Source organism: Lithobates pipiens, unplaced genomic scaffold (genome assembly GCF_037356315.1).
Source record: "Lithobates pipiens isolate NorthernLeopardFrog02 unplaced genomic scaffold, aLitPip1_a1.2 Scaffold_30, whole genome shotgun sequence".
Taxonomy (NCBI): Eukaryota; Metazoa; Chordata; class Amphibia; order Anura; family Ranidae; genus Lithobates; species Lithobates pipiens.
The window spans coordinates 167,488,231-167,501,867 of NW_027507791.1; the positions used below are offsets into that span (position 1 = coordinate 167,488,231).

A 13,637-nucleotide genomic window follows, 5' to 3' on the forward strand; every position below is an offset into this window, starting at 1 on the left:
GAGAGCCTTCTCCACACGGTGGAGCGCCAAGTCACGGAGCGTCATACGGAGATTTGTTATTTTTTGAAGGAGTCGCAGGGACGGGGAGGTTTGCAATTTCTGTTCCAGGTGTCTGAGCTCCCCCTCTGCGTGCAATTTGGTGGCCGCCACGTCCCTCTTCATGGCTGAAGAGAGTGCCATGCATTTACCACGTATAACCGCTTTGTGGGCTTCCCATAGGGTGGGTAGAGTAACATCCGGAGTGGCGTTTTCGGTAAAGTAGTGGGTCAAGGTCGAGACTAGTTCTGTTTGGGAGGGAAGGTGTTGAAAGGAGGAAGGCGTTCATTTTCCAATTGTAGGGCCTGACCACTAGGGAACCCAGGTCCAGGGTCAGTAGTATCGGAGCGTGGTCCGACCATGAAATCGGTAGGATGAGGGCACTACTAGCCACTCTCAATGTAGCATTGTTAATAAAAAAATAGTCGATGCGAGAGTGCATCCGGTGGGGGGGCGAGTAGTACGTGTATTGTCGGTCCACCGGGTGGAGAGCCCTCCAGGCATCGAAGAGTGCATAGCGACGGGTGATTTGGCGAAAGAGCTTAGAGTCCCTGAGGGTTTTGGCCATAGGCGGTCGGGGTGTCGCCGCCAGGCGGTCTGCAGCATTCGAGTGAGCCAGATTAAAATCTCCGCCCACCACCAAATAGTTGTGGCCAGTTTTAAATAAACGTGACATTACTTTGGAGACAAAGGTGTGCTGATGGACATTCGGGGCATATAGGGCGCATAGTGTTATCGGTTGAGACTGCCACGTACCCTTAAGTATCAGGAAGGCCCCCCGGGGATCGCTGTAGTGATCAAGGTATGTAAATGGGGCCCCGTGGCGGATCAGGATAGCCACCCCTGCTCTCTTATGAGACCCCGAGGATAAATAAGCTAGTGGAAAGTATCTGGAGGCGAAGGCAAAGGAACCCCCCTTATCAAAATGCGTCTCCTGGACGAGGATAACGTCAGCTCCCGACTGCCTAAATTCCCTCAGTGCCAGATGCCATTTCCTGTTGGAATTGAGGCCATGAACATTCATGGATAGAATCTTAGCCATCAGTCAAGTCATGGGGGGGGGGGAGGGTAAGTAGACGATGTCTTACCCGACAGCGAGGTCCAGTGATAACCGCCAGGATCCAGGAGGATGCACGCCCCGGTGGGAGGGTCCAATATTTACGTCCCCAGAACCTACAGACTGGAACGTGGTGACAGAGGGAGGAGGAAGAGGGGGGGAGGGTAGGAAGAGAAAAGAGAAAAAGATTAGAGTAGCAAGTAAGAAAACAAATATCGAGTACATTTTTGTAACACAGCACAATGCACAACATAACTGGACCATGAGTGGGCAAATCACTCAGGTCTACACGGATTCCCAGGGGGCCGCCAGGCCTCAAGCCCAAGGGCCGGGCCGGACAGCCACATGGGAGTCCAGTTCTCCACATTCGGGAATGCAAAAGGAAGAAGTTATCTTGGGTCAAGGAGAACCAAAAAAGGGGAAAAAAAAGTAAATAACTTTCCCAGCAGTAAACAAAATGAGGAACCTAGGGCCCCGGGCATGCCACCAGCGTACCCGGGTAGGAGGGGGTGGTGTAAGGACAGAAAAGAACCCACTCTCTCGGGTCTCCCTTATGCCAGCTTAACAGCAGGAAGTCAATGCGAAGGCACCAGGGGGGCTGGGAAGGGGGAACACTGGGGACCAGTAGCAGTGTAGCGTCCAGGTGCCAGTCCACCGGCTATTTCAAGAGGAAAAGTAACATTTCTCCCTACGGCCTCAGGGGCGGAGGGGAGCTAGAAGTAAAAAAGAAAAAGGGACAAAGTGGCAAGGCTGGATGCATCAGCCATGTCCTGGGCGGTTCGACTTTTTGGGCGCCTCCCGGTTTCTGGGCCGTTGCCGAGGAGGGACCTTCTGCCACAGCGTGGGGGGTGCAGGCGGAGTAGCCACGAGGTCCCAGTCCGACAGCTGGGGCGGACGGACTCCCAGCTCCTCGCAGAAGTTGCGTAGATCTTCTGGGTAGCGCAGAGAGGCAGATTTGCCTTGATGCTTGGCTTTGAGACTGAACGGTAAACCCCAGCGGTAGGGGATGTTGGCCTCCTGCAGGGCGCGGAGAAGCGGCTGAAGGAGCCTGCGTTTCTGTAACGTAATCCAAGAGAGGTCCGGGAAAAGTTGCACTGGAGTGTCTCGGAAGGTCACCGTCCGGGCCAGGCGGGCTTGCCGCATGATGTCCTCTTTAAGGTGGAATGAGTTAATTCTACAGACAATGTCTCTGGGAGCAGAGTTAGCATTCTTGGGGCGCAGAGCCCTGTGGGCTCGGTCCATTTCGATGAACTTGGTGGTGGGTTCCCCCAGGAGGTCGTTAAACACTTCCTGCAGAATAATCTGTACATCCTCCGGGCCATCTGCCTCCGGGATCCCTCGCACCCTGCTGTTATGTCTGCGCCCCCTATTATCCAAGTCCTCCACGTGGCGCTGCATGTCTCTCAATAACATTCGATGGTCGGCCCCCTCAAGTTGGGTCCTGTGGACCGCTATCTTGGTCTCCTGAATTTCCTCCTCGGCCATTTCCACACGATCCGCCAGGTGTTTAAGACCGGAGTGGAGCATTTGTATTTCCGATCTGCACGTGGCTTTAACGTCTTCGATCAATTGCTTAAAGTCCTCTTTGGTGGGTATCGCTTGCAAATATTGTTGCCAGTGTGGGTGGAGAGGTGGGGGACCGGGCTCCCCAAGATCACCCCGGGCCGGGTGTAAGCGGGGTGGCAGAGAAGCGGAACCCTCAGGACCGTCAACACACGTGGGGGAATCAGGCCCATTGGATGAGTCCCACACTCCCGTCCGTGTGGTTGTGGGGGCCGGAGGGGACCGTCGGCTCCGACCTCCCTCTACCGGCGGATACAGTCCTGTATGGGCCACAAAGTGCGTAGAGGAGGCCAGGGGTCCACCCCGGGGGTGCAGGGGGCTGGAGGCCCGCGATGGATTTAGTTTTTGGGCCTTAGGCGGCGGCGACCGAGCGCCATGATCCTGGTGGCGTCCACCCGCCCCCCCCCGGGCCCCGGGGTGACCAAGACATCGGCCCCCCAGGAGGGGGCAGGGCAGGAAAGTCCACACTGTCCAGGGAGGAGGGTGATCCCAAGGATGTGGTCGGAAAAAAGGGGTCCGACGCCGCCCGGAGGAGCCTGGGGAGAGCCCCAGTGCACTGCGTAGCAGGTGGAGAAGGGGAACCCCCCCTTGGACTATCCGGGCCCAGTCCCACTGCCACCCTGTCTAGATCCTCCCCACTGAGATCCCCTCGGTCTGATGCCCAGTCTAAGGCTGCGTGGAGAGGGGGGTGGTGCTCCAGGCTAGGTGGATGCCGGCCCCCCCCATACAGCCTGCGGGTCTGGCTGTAAAGGGAGAGTGTCCCGGTGCTCCGATGGAGGAGGGGGCGGCGTGGTAGGCCTCAGGCCTAGCTGGGCGGCCTGCTGTGCAGCCGAGGCCCGGGGCTCACTCACCACCCCCAAGGCATCACAGGCCGTGGACGTCTCCTCAGGTGACCGGTCCCCTGCTCGGCCGGGCTGGTGGCTGTGCGGCTGATTGCGGTCCAGAGAAGACGCCCGGGAGGACGCGGAGGCCGCGGCGGCGCCATCTTGGGCAGGCCGCCGTCCGGGAGCCCCGTGGGCGAAAAAAAGGTGCGGAGGTCCGGTGCGGGGCCCGGAGGGGCGGCGGAGGATCCCCTGGAGGCTGAGGCACGGGTAGCCCTGGATCTACCCATCAGGTTGCGGCGGATGGTCCCCGTAGGTGCAAGGATGCGATGGCTGGCGGGAGAGCTCGGCGGCTAAGCGGCCATTCGGATCGGCTTCCGGACCCAAATTATGATTTTCACATGTAGGAGAGGAGTGCATAATAGGCCCGGTATTGTAGTATTTTTTATAACAGCTTACCTGTAAAATCCTTTTCTTGGAGTACATCATGGGACATAGAGGTCCCTCCCCTCTTTGGGATTCAGGCTGGGTTCACACCGCTGCGGCAGCGAGAACCGGATGTGATTCGCACCACACTGCAGTGCAAATCACATCCAATCTCTGTGCGATTCGAGTTCAGCCATACAGATAGTATGGCTGAATTCGCATCGCACCTGCCGCAAACTCGCACAGGACCCTTTTTTTGGTCCGCAGCAGAATCGGATCGCATGGGTGTTCACACCATGCGATCCGATTCCTGTCCGAGTTTGCAGATCGCACTGCGATATGCAAACTGATCTGGGGGTGTCATTAACATTTCACTGACACTCCCAGCAGTCCGCATAGGGCAGTGTGAACTGCCGGCGGGAGGCATGCGATGCGGGAAAACGCTGCGGATTCGCAGCGTTCCCACATCGCTCCGGTGTGAACCCAGCCTTAAGTATATTGCTTTTCTACAAAAACTGATGTGCTCCTGGAAGTAAGGGGGGGGGGGGGTTATATAGGGAGTGAACTTCCTGTATTGGGTATACCAGTGTCCATCACCTGAAGGTAATTACTTAAGGGTCTGTGTCCCATGATAGAGAAAGAAAAGGATTTTACAGGTAAACGGTTATAAAAATCCAATTTTTCCCCCTCACTCTATCAGGGTGAGGGGGAAAATAGGTCCCTCTCTCAGAAAACCACGACTGTGCCCACCAGTGCCCACAATGCTGCCAATGCAATGCCCATCTGTTTCTAATAATCAGTGCTGCCTGTCGGTGTCACCTATCAGTGCCACTTTTCAGTGCCCATTAGTGCCACCTATTAGTACCCATCAGCGCAGCCTATTAGTGCCTATCAGTGCAGCCTCATCAGCACACATCAATTAAGGAGTAAAAATACCTGTTTTTAAAATTTTATAATAAACCTATGACTTTTTTTTTTTTTTTCAAAATTGTGGTCGTTTTTGTTATATTTAGCAAAAAAAATCAAAATAGCAGCAATTACCCACTTCAGCCCCGGATTATATGGCTCTTGAATGACCGGGCCATTTTTTTTTTTTTTTGCGATTCGCCACTGCATCGCTTTAACTGACAATTACACAGTTGTGCGGCGCTGCACCCAAACAACATTGACATCTTTTTTTTTTTTTTCTTACGTTCACCGACTGACACAGCTCCTTTCTTAGACCATCAGGTTGTCATGCCACGTTCAGGAGAGGACTAGGCAGAACATGTTAACATGTTATAACAAAAACCAGAACTTTCTAGTTCCGTCCAAGGGGTGGTCCCTTAGGTAACAACCCCCCAGCCTGCCTCCTGCAGCCTCAGTTATTTTCTGCATAGTGAAGGACAAGGACCTAGGAACCCTGCGGGCCCATCGGTCCGTGGATTCTTTTTTTTTTTTTTTTTTTTTTCCCCAAAAAAGTTTTATTGGAAGTTTCATATAAAAGGAAAACAGCAACATGGGGTTACATAGTAACATAGTGTATACAAAACAAATGACAACTGCAGAATAGAGAGTTTTTCATTAACTACTGCCACGTTTTTTCTCTATGAATTCTTAAGTAGGTCGGAGTACCCCCAATCTGAAATAGTATTTATATGAGAGGAAATTGTAACGGTCTCTCATCATGGCTCTCGGAGCAACGGGTGACTGTATAAATGAATCTGTTGGAGGTGTATGTCTGATAATGGGGTATAAATCGGCATGGATATATCTATTGTGCTAGGGGTCGTCACATGTGGGCGATAGATGAGATCGTCTGGAATTAAATCGGGGGAAGAGTTCCAATGTCACATGTCGTCGGTTAGCTCTCCATTGGTTTAGAACGTCCGTATCTGTAGTGTCATGGCTGGTAAAAAGGCATAGTAGGAGAAGGGAGTGTTGAGCGGGAATAGGGGGATACTAGGAATTATTTTCTGCAAAAGTTTGCCCTTTGCGCAAGATTAAGATCCTATGATCTGCTATGAACAGACGGCTGGGTGACAGGCTGGATACCCTTATTCTTCTAGTCTCCCCAGCCTGGCCAGCGAGCATGTGCAGACCAGAGCTCCGCACTGGGTCAGCCATGGCATGCCCCCCAGCTCCAGGGGCAGACGGTGGGGGTAGTGCCCCGGGGCGCACATATGACTGGGCTACTGATATCTGTGTCACAGTGTGCCGGGCCTGCAGCCACCCCATACTGATCAGAGAGTGGGTCTGTGATGGAATGTTCCCCAGCTCGTCAGGACTGGCAAGTACAGCTCTCCCTGCCTCAGTGGGGCTGAGCAGCTGTGCATTCCCTGTTAGGTCGATTCGGAGGTCTCTCACCTCCCTCTCTTCTCTCCCTGTTCCTATCTTCCCTCCCCCCTTCCCTGTGGGGAATGCTGCATGGACTGCTGAGTGGTGTGCGTGCCATAGACAGGGTCTTTCTGGGGGGGGGGGGGGGGTTTAAGGTAGAAGAACTGAAGGCAATATCAGACATTATCATATGTCCAATATGTCTTGCTATTGCCTTTATCAGATGGGGTGATATCACCACTGTAAATGCCAAATTTTGAAGATGCACACTATTTGGGAGTCAAAATGGTTATTTCCCTCCTGATCCCATGCCTAATTATGGGGGATCAATGGTCCTGTTTTGTGTCCAGTATATACAGTACGTGATCCGGCGCAGAGCTGCCAACTTGTAGCAGTTGAACTGCTATAGGTTGGTCAACAAGTGGTTAATGTGTTAGAAATGGATCCACGTCAAAACATCTCTGGGGAGCTGGTTTTAGGGATTCTATGTGTTCTATGAGTAGATCTCTTGGCGTGAGATTGGGCATACACTTCAGGAACAGCTGCTTGTAAGTAAGGAATCAAATTGTGATTTAACTGCTTCAGGGACACTTCTGTTCCTGATATTAGTGTGGTGGGAGTCATCTTCAAGATCTACCACTTTCAATTAGAGTTTATGGAGAGCTTCCACCTGTTCCTCATGTGCACCCACCATTTCATCATGAGCTGGGATTTTAAATTCCTCGGTACGGTCTTCAATGTAAGCTATCCTATTAGTGACTTGGAATATAGAGGATTGCAGCTCACTATGTAGGCCAGCTTGAAGAGAGAGTAGTTTCATTTTTAGAGTGTTATAAGTAGCATGGGCATCAGAAGCTGGGAAAGGCTGGTAGTGGTTCTGTGAACTCTGCTTACAAATCAGCTTGTCCCCCAGGTGAATCAGGCCAGTGGTGCTTTTTGGCAGATGGCGGTTTGTTAGCAGACAGGAGTTGGCAGCCCTCTTACCTCTTATCAGCTAAAAAGTAAGAGGGGTTTACTCAATGTCTGAGAGTGGGTCCTGGGCTGCGTTCCCATGTGTCTGTGGCAGAGGTGGGGAGTGCCTTTTCTCCTCGGTGCAATCGCGGCGCTGCTTGCCGGCTGCCTGCATAAAGTAGTCGATTAGGTGGCGTTGTCCTGGTGCCTGACTTTTCTTGCACGACATGTGAGCTGGCCTCCCCCTTGGAAGTGGTTTCAAGGGGGAGCCACTCTAAAGACTCAAACCTGCAAAGTGGATTAGTGCCAAGCAGGTATCTTGGTCACCAGCTAGGACACACCCCCTCTGGTCATCTATTAACACACTCCCTGTATTAGAGTGCCTATACCTGGGGTTCTCAACCTGTGGCCCTTTACCTCAAACTAGGGAAGTACATGCTCTGGGACAGCAACCCATTGATCGGGACCTTGGCTTGCCGGGCTGCCATCCCAGAGCATCAGAGTGCCGCAAGCAGGGGCCACATGAGCCAATGCTTCCTCTGTTGCACCAGTTCCTGTCCCAGGCGGTGTGATACCAAGTGCACTTAGACTGGGATCTTTCTCGCAAACTTAACGGTTATGCCAGCAGAAGCTGGAAGAGGAAAAAAAAAAGGTAATTGTATTAAACATATAGACTGCACTTTTGCACTGGGTGTATTAACACCTAAAAAAAGATTAATAAATATAAGGCTACTTTCACACTGATCTGCAGGTGCAGCGCAGTGCACCTGCAACTTTCCTGAGGGTTAGCCATAGACATCTATTATATCCTGCAGGTTTGGTGCGCCTTCTGGGAACTCCTTAATGCACGAGTTTCGGTGTGCTTTTAGAAAGAGCACCACAGTTGCAAGATATAATGTAAGTCTATGGCAAAGCATAGCTAAGGGAAGCCACAGTTGAACTGCACTGCACCCACAGTGCAGGTAAACCACAGTGCATCAATGTGAAAGCAGCCTTATAGGGGACTTAGAACAGTAAGGGCTTGTTTACATTTGTTATTTGAGGGGGCAGTAATAACCCCGTAGTTGAGAATTGTTTTTACCACCTTCTCCCCAACCACTGGTGTAGCGTCAGGTGGCAACGGGGACACTACTCCATGCTCCAGGGGGCCCATGCAGCCTCTCTGTCACATTCTGTTTTACACTTGCGGGAAGAAAATGTTAATAATTCAAATTAAAATAAAAAATCAAAATTCTGAACCGTTTTGTTGTGGCCTGTGACCAGTTACCAAATCACTAAAAGTGGAATAACACACAAAAATGTGTTTGTTCCACTTTAAGTGAAGGTGACCCCCTGACATGCCACATTTGGCATCTAATTTTTTTGGGCGGAGGGGAGCGGATACCATCTTTTTAGAGGGATACAGCTCCCACTCCCTCCTGGGGGAACCACTGCACTGGAAGCAAGTTCACATCTCTCCCCTCCCTCTCAGAAATCATCTGGGACATGTCACAGATCTCAGATGATTGCCTGACCAGTCAGTGTGCAGCGTGGCTAGCACATGCACAGTGTGCACCGGCTGTAAAACCACAGCCAGGCACCCACAGTGACAATGCTGGCGCCACAGAGAGGAGAAGGGGAGAGGAGTGAGGCTTTATACGCTCGCATTGCTGGACTGTGGGACAGGTGAGTGTTTGATTGATTAATACAAGTCAGCAGCTACACATTTTCTAGCTGCTGACCTTTATATGGGTGGAATTCCGCTTTACGTGGCCCTCACTTGTCAAAAGGTTCAGAACCTCTGGCCTATACTCTGGATGAAGGTGCAACAGACACATCTTTGTACGGCAGCACTATCAGTCTGAGGGGAGGGTAGTGTTAGATGGACTAACAGATTTGGATACATTACATAAATTAAAGCCAAACTCCAGCTAATACTTTATAAGCAGTAACATCAACTGTTTTGTTCCTTTTGGGATACAGGCTTTATATGAATTAATAAAAGCTGACTGTTGTAAGCACCCCTGTCAGTGGTAAATGGTTTGCTTTGACCCTTTTGACTGCTAAATCTGCAGGGCAGCTTGTTATGTTGGGAACCCCCCCCCCCCAAAAAAAAAAAAAAGACTCGCTGGCTGAATCGCCAGGTGAAAATAAAAGAAAGCCTGGAAAAGTAAAAAAATGTAGCCATCACATCTAAGAATTGTTAAGCTGCAATATAAAGGTTTGCTTTTGCATTTAATACTTCTTTAACTGTCAGTTTTGTCCTAAAAGCCAAAAGGGGGGGGGGGGGTGGTGGGGGGTCTGGCTGCCGTGACCCACAATGGCTGCTTAAGCTGTAAGCTCCTGCATGCTAAGGACTTAATTTTGCTTATTTGGGGACTAACGACCTTCATTCCAGCATGGGTACACCGAATAGGAGTGCATCAACACCCCACACAGTGAAGGAGACTGGAACACAGCTCAGCCACAACATCCCCAAGCTTTTCCGGACCCAATGCTCCAACAACCTCTCAGCTTCACAGGCCTCAGAGCCCTCTTTGAGCAGCAGCTCAGTCTTTCCAGCAGACGGGAGACACTCAGCTCCCACTCTAATCAACCACTAAGCCTTACAGACCATTGCCCTTGATATTAAGAACACTCTCACAGCCGGAATCCATGACCTATTCAGACATACAAGCGGTAGCTCAGCGTCTTGCAGGTGTGGAGAAGTCCACACAAATTCATGCAGAAGCTATCTGGCAAGGGCATCACACCTATGGCACTCAGCTAACTAATCTACTTGGTTTGCACCACCATGTTGAGGATCTGGGCAACCGTGGTTGCAGATATAACATCAGTGTGAGGGGCGTGCCTGAGGGAATTGAGTCGGCAGCCATATCACAAGCAATCATTTCTATCCTTAATGATCTACTTTGCTACCCAACAGACTCTCCCATTGAAATGTAAAGGGCCCACACCGCCCTTTGACCCCAACCCCAGGACTGAGAACCACCGAGGGATGTGTTCTGTTGTATTGTCAACTTTTAACTCAGAGGAAATTCCCTTACATGAGAAAAAAAAGGCCACATTCTGTGCAATAGAACTGATGTAAAATTGTTCCAGGATCTTTCCCAAATCACATTACAGAATAGGCATTCACTGTGCCTCCTGGAAGCACTCTAATCTCACAACATCCAATATCCATTCTGCTTCTTACGCCGAAAAACCTTCAAGAATTTTGTGAGCAACTTGTTCTGCCTCAAATTGATTTGCAGACATGGTGTGCTTTCTACTTCCCAACCAAACCCTGGTTTCCAGTCTCGCACAATCCATCCCCGAAAGCTCAAAGGCAGCGCTCCAGGTGACAGAGATTGTATCCCATCTCGCCAGGCTCATGTGCATCTCATTGAGATTGAAATCAGCACAGTCACGGAGCCTCATCAACCCCACACAGAGACCGCTTGGGGGCCTCTAAAGAGCACACCTCTAGCAGACTGTAAGTAGCATCTATGCCAGTTGACAATTAGTTTGTTTACTGCACTAGATCAGCTTTACTCATGGACCAAACGTCATATGCTACCTTTAGAGTCCCACGGGAGCAAGCTGGAGTGGGAGGGGGTTTGGCCTGATTCCTGCTCGGAGAGTGAAATATTACATTTTTCTGCACTTGGCTTTCACACTATTACATGTCATGTACTGAACTTCTGGAGCTGTACAGAGAGGATTTTAGCTGACACTTGAGTAAAGCAGTTGTAAAAAACGTGACGTTTTAAAGTTAAAATTTAGAAATGTTCTAACTATTAGGCTATAGTTCATCCTTTTTATGGTGCTTGCAAAACGGTAACCTTTCTGCTCGCCTCACTAATTCCACACTCTTGGGTTACCCATTCCCTTTTCTTGAGATCCCCCCTCATACCAGTTCTTCCAAAGTCCTCTTTATTGCAGAAGTGTGTGAATCTTGTCCACACCTTCTTCCCCCGTAGCAGCAGTATCCATATTGTATCTTCTGACCCCCCCAGCCTATACCTTCTAAGGTGGCATAGTTTACCGATTACCATTTCTGGTACCTTCTTTGATACACATCTCAGAAGCTCCCCTCTACTTCCTCATATTCTCTTGTCTTTTCTTAAACTTACTAATTAATCTGATCTGGGGCCTAGCTTTACATGATACCTGGCACACTTTGTTTTCATCAGACAAAGATTACACGTTTTACTCTATCTCATTCCAAAAATATTCTAGAATAGACTACTACTTTCTCTCACAGCCATATTTAATCTATCTCAAGCAAGCAACAATAGAACCAATGTTTCTATTGCATCACCACCTGATATCAGTCACATTGACTTTCCCAGAATCCATTTCCAGGGCTAAAACCTGGCATTTAAAGCCACCCTTGTTAAAATTTTGTTTAAGTGCCCCCTAAAAAAAATCTAAAAAATTAAGTCAGCAGCTACAAATATTGCAGCTGCTGACTTTTAATAATCGGAAACTTACCTGTCCCAGGGTCCAGCGATGCGGGGGAACGAAGCCTCCCTCGTTCTCCGCTTGCAGCGCCAGCATTTTTACTGTGGGCACCCAGCCACACAGTCATCTGGGACATGCGCCAGGTCCCAGGTGATTGTGCGGCACAAAGGAAAGTGATGTCACCAGCCCAGGCATTGAAGATGCAGACGAGGGACCCCCTAGCAACAGGCATTTAGAGGTGAGTAAAACATTTTTCCAATTATTTTGTTTTTATTTGTATGAATTTTAAGCTTTTTTTTTTTTTTTTTTTGGGTTGGAACACCACTTTAAGCAAGGATTGATGCAATGAAATGCTTGGGAGCATCCCATAAACACTCTTGCTCGCAGAAGTCCTTGCAAGGACTGCTAAATACCCACTCTCTCTTACTGGAGGAATTGGGGAAACACACCATTATGTGCTCCATCATAAGGTGTTCTATGAGCATGGCAATAAAAGTGGCATGTACAGTGCAAGCTTCCCTCACAATCCACCGCATACGCGACTGCCATGGCACACTTAAAGGGATTGTAAAATAACAAACATGTTATACTTACCTCCACTGTGCAGCTCGTTTTGCACAGAGTGGCCCCGGACCTGCTCTTCTGGGGTCCCTCGGCGGCTGTTTCTGCTTCCTCCCGTGTCAGTGGATTGGATTGACAGCAGCACGAGCCAATGGCTGCGCTGCTTTCCATCCATCCACTCCAGCCAAGCGGCGGCCAGGCTGAGCGGTGAAGAGGACGGCGGGGGCGAGCATGGGATTTTTGAGGGGTCAGGTAAGTAAAATGGGGGGGGGGGGCTTGGGTGCGCAGGCAGTGTCAGATGTTTTTTCACCTTAATGCATAGAATGCATTAAAGTGAAAAAAACATTTACCTTTACAACCCCTTTAACTCAACCCATGAGGATATAGCCAAACACTTTGAACATTATTACTCTTAACGTTGCAACTTTTAGCTCAGACTGCCCAAACTCAACCCCTCCAGAATCTAGAATAGAAGCAATTAGAGATTTCCTATTCCAATACAGTCCAAAGGCAATCTCTTGCCAACAAGCTAAAGAGATGGAGGTTTATACTATGAAGCATGCATAGTGGGATTTACAGAAATTTGCAATACAAATGAGCTTTACATTTCCTTGCTTAAAAAATAAAATAAAAAATGTTTATATAAATCTCTGATTTACTGTACCATTGTCTTTGATATACTCCATGGCTTGCAAGCCACCAGTGGTCCACAGCACATTTACATGCCATGGACCTTTAAAGTGGTTGCAAACCCTTACAACGCACTTTGACCTACAGGTAAGCCTAGATTAAGGCTTACCTGTAGGTCCAAGAAATATCTCCTAAACCTACACGGTTTAGGAGATATTTTCCGAAAGACAGGCACTGCTGTCTACGGTGCATGTGCCGTAGACAGCGGCGCGCAGGCACACTGAGCGCAGCACCGTCAACAGCGAATATGCCGCGTGTGGCGGCTCCCGTGCGCATGCGCGGAGTGACGTCATCGCGGCTTCGCTGAATGACAGCGGCGGAGCAGCCAGACCCACCGAGAAGATGGATGCACTGGACTACATGGGACAGCGGTGACATCGCTGGCTCTTGTGTCAGGTAAGTGACACATAATGGACTACTATGCTTTGCAGGGAATGAAAGAGGAAGTGAACTCATCAGGGTTTACTTCCTCTTTAACCATTTGCATACTGGGCACTTAAACCCTCTTCCTGCCCAGACGGATTTTCAACTTTCAGTGCTATCACACTTTGCCCTTGGACACGGATGGGGCGGCGCTGGAGGACACGGATGGAGCGACACTGGTGGGGGGCAGTGACAGGCAGCACTGCTAGGTGGCAGTTATAAATGGCATGGTGAGCATTGATAGGTGGCACTGACAGGCAACACTGGTGGCACAGATGGTTTCACTGTGCCTCTTCCTCTTCGGAACCAATGTCACTTTCACAGAAACTGGCGATCAGCACAAAGAGAAAAACTAAACTATTACCAAT

General features: G+C 49.9%; 1 protein-coding gene across 6 annotated transcripts in view; it reads left to right on the top strand.

Annotated features, from left to right (window-relative positions):
• The window catches only part of ZFYVE26 (zinc finger FYVE-type containing 26), a 1,794,472-nt gene that overhangs the window by 589,607 nt on the left and 1,191,228 nt on the right, over positions 1-13,637 (top strand). The window lies entirely within an intron of this gene.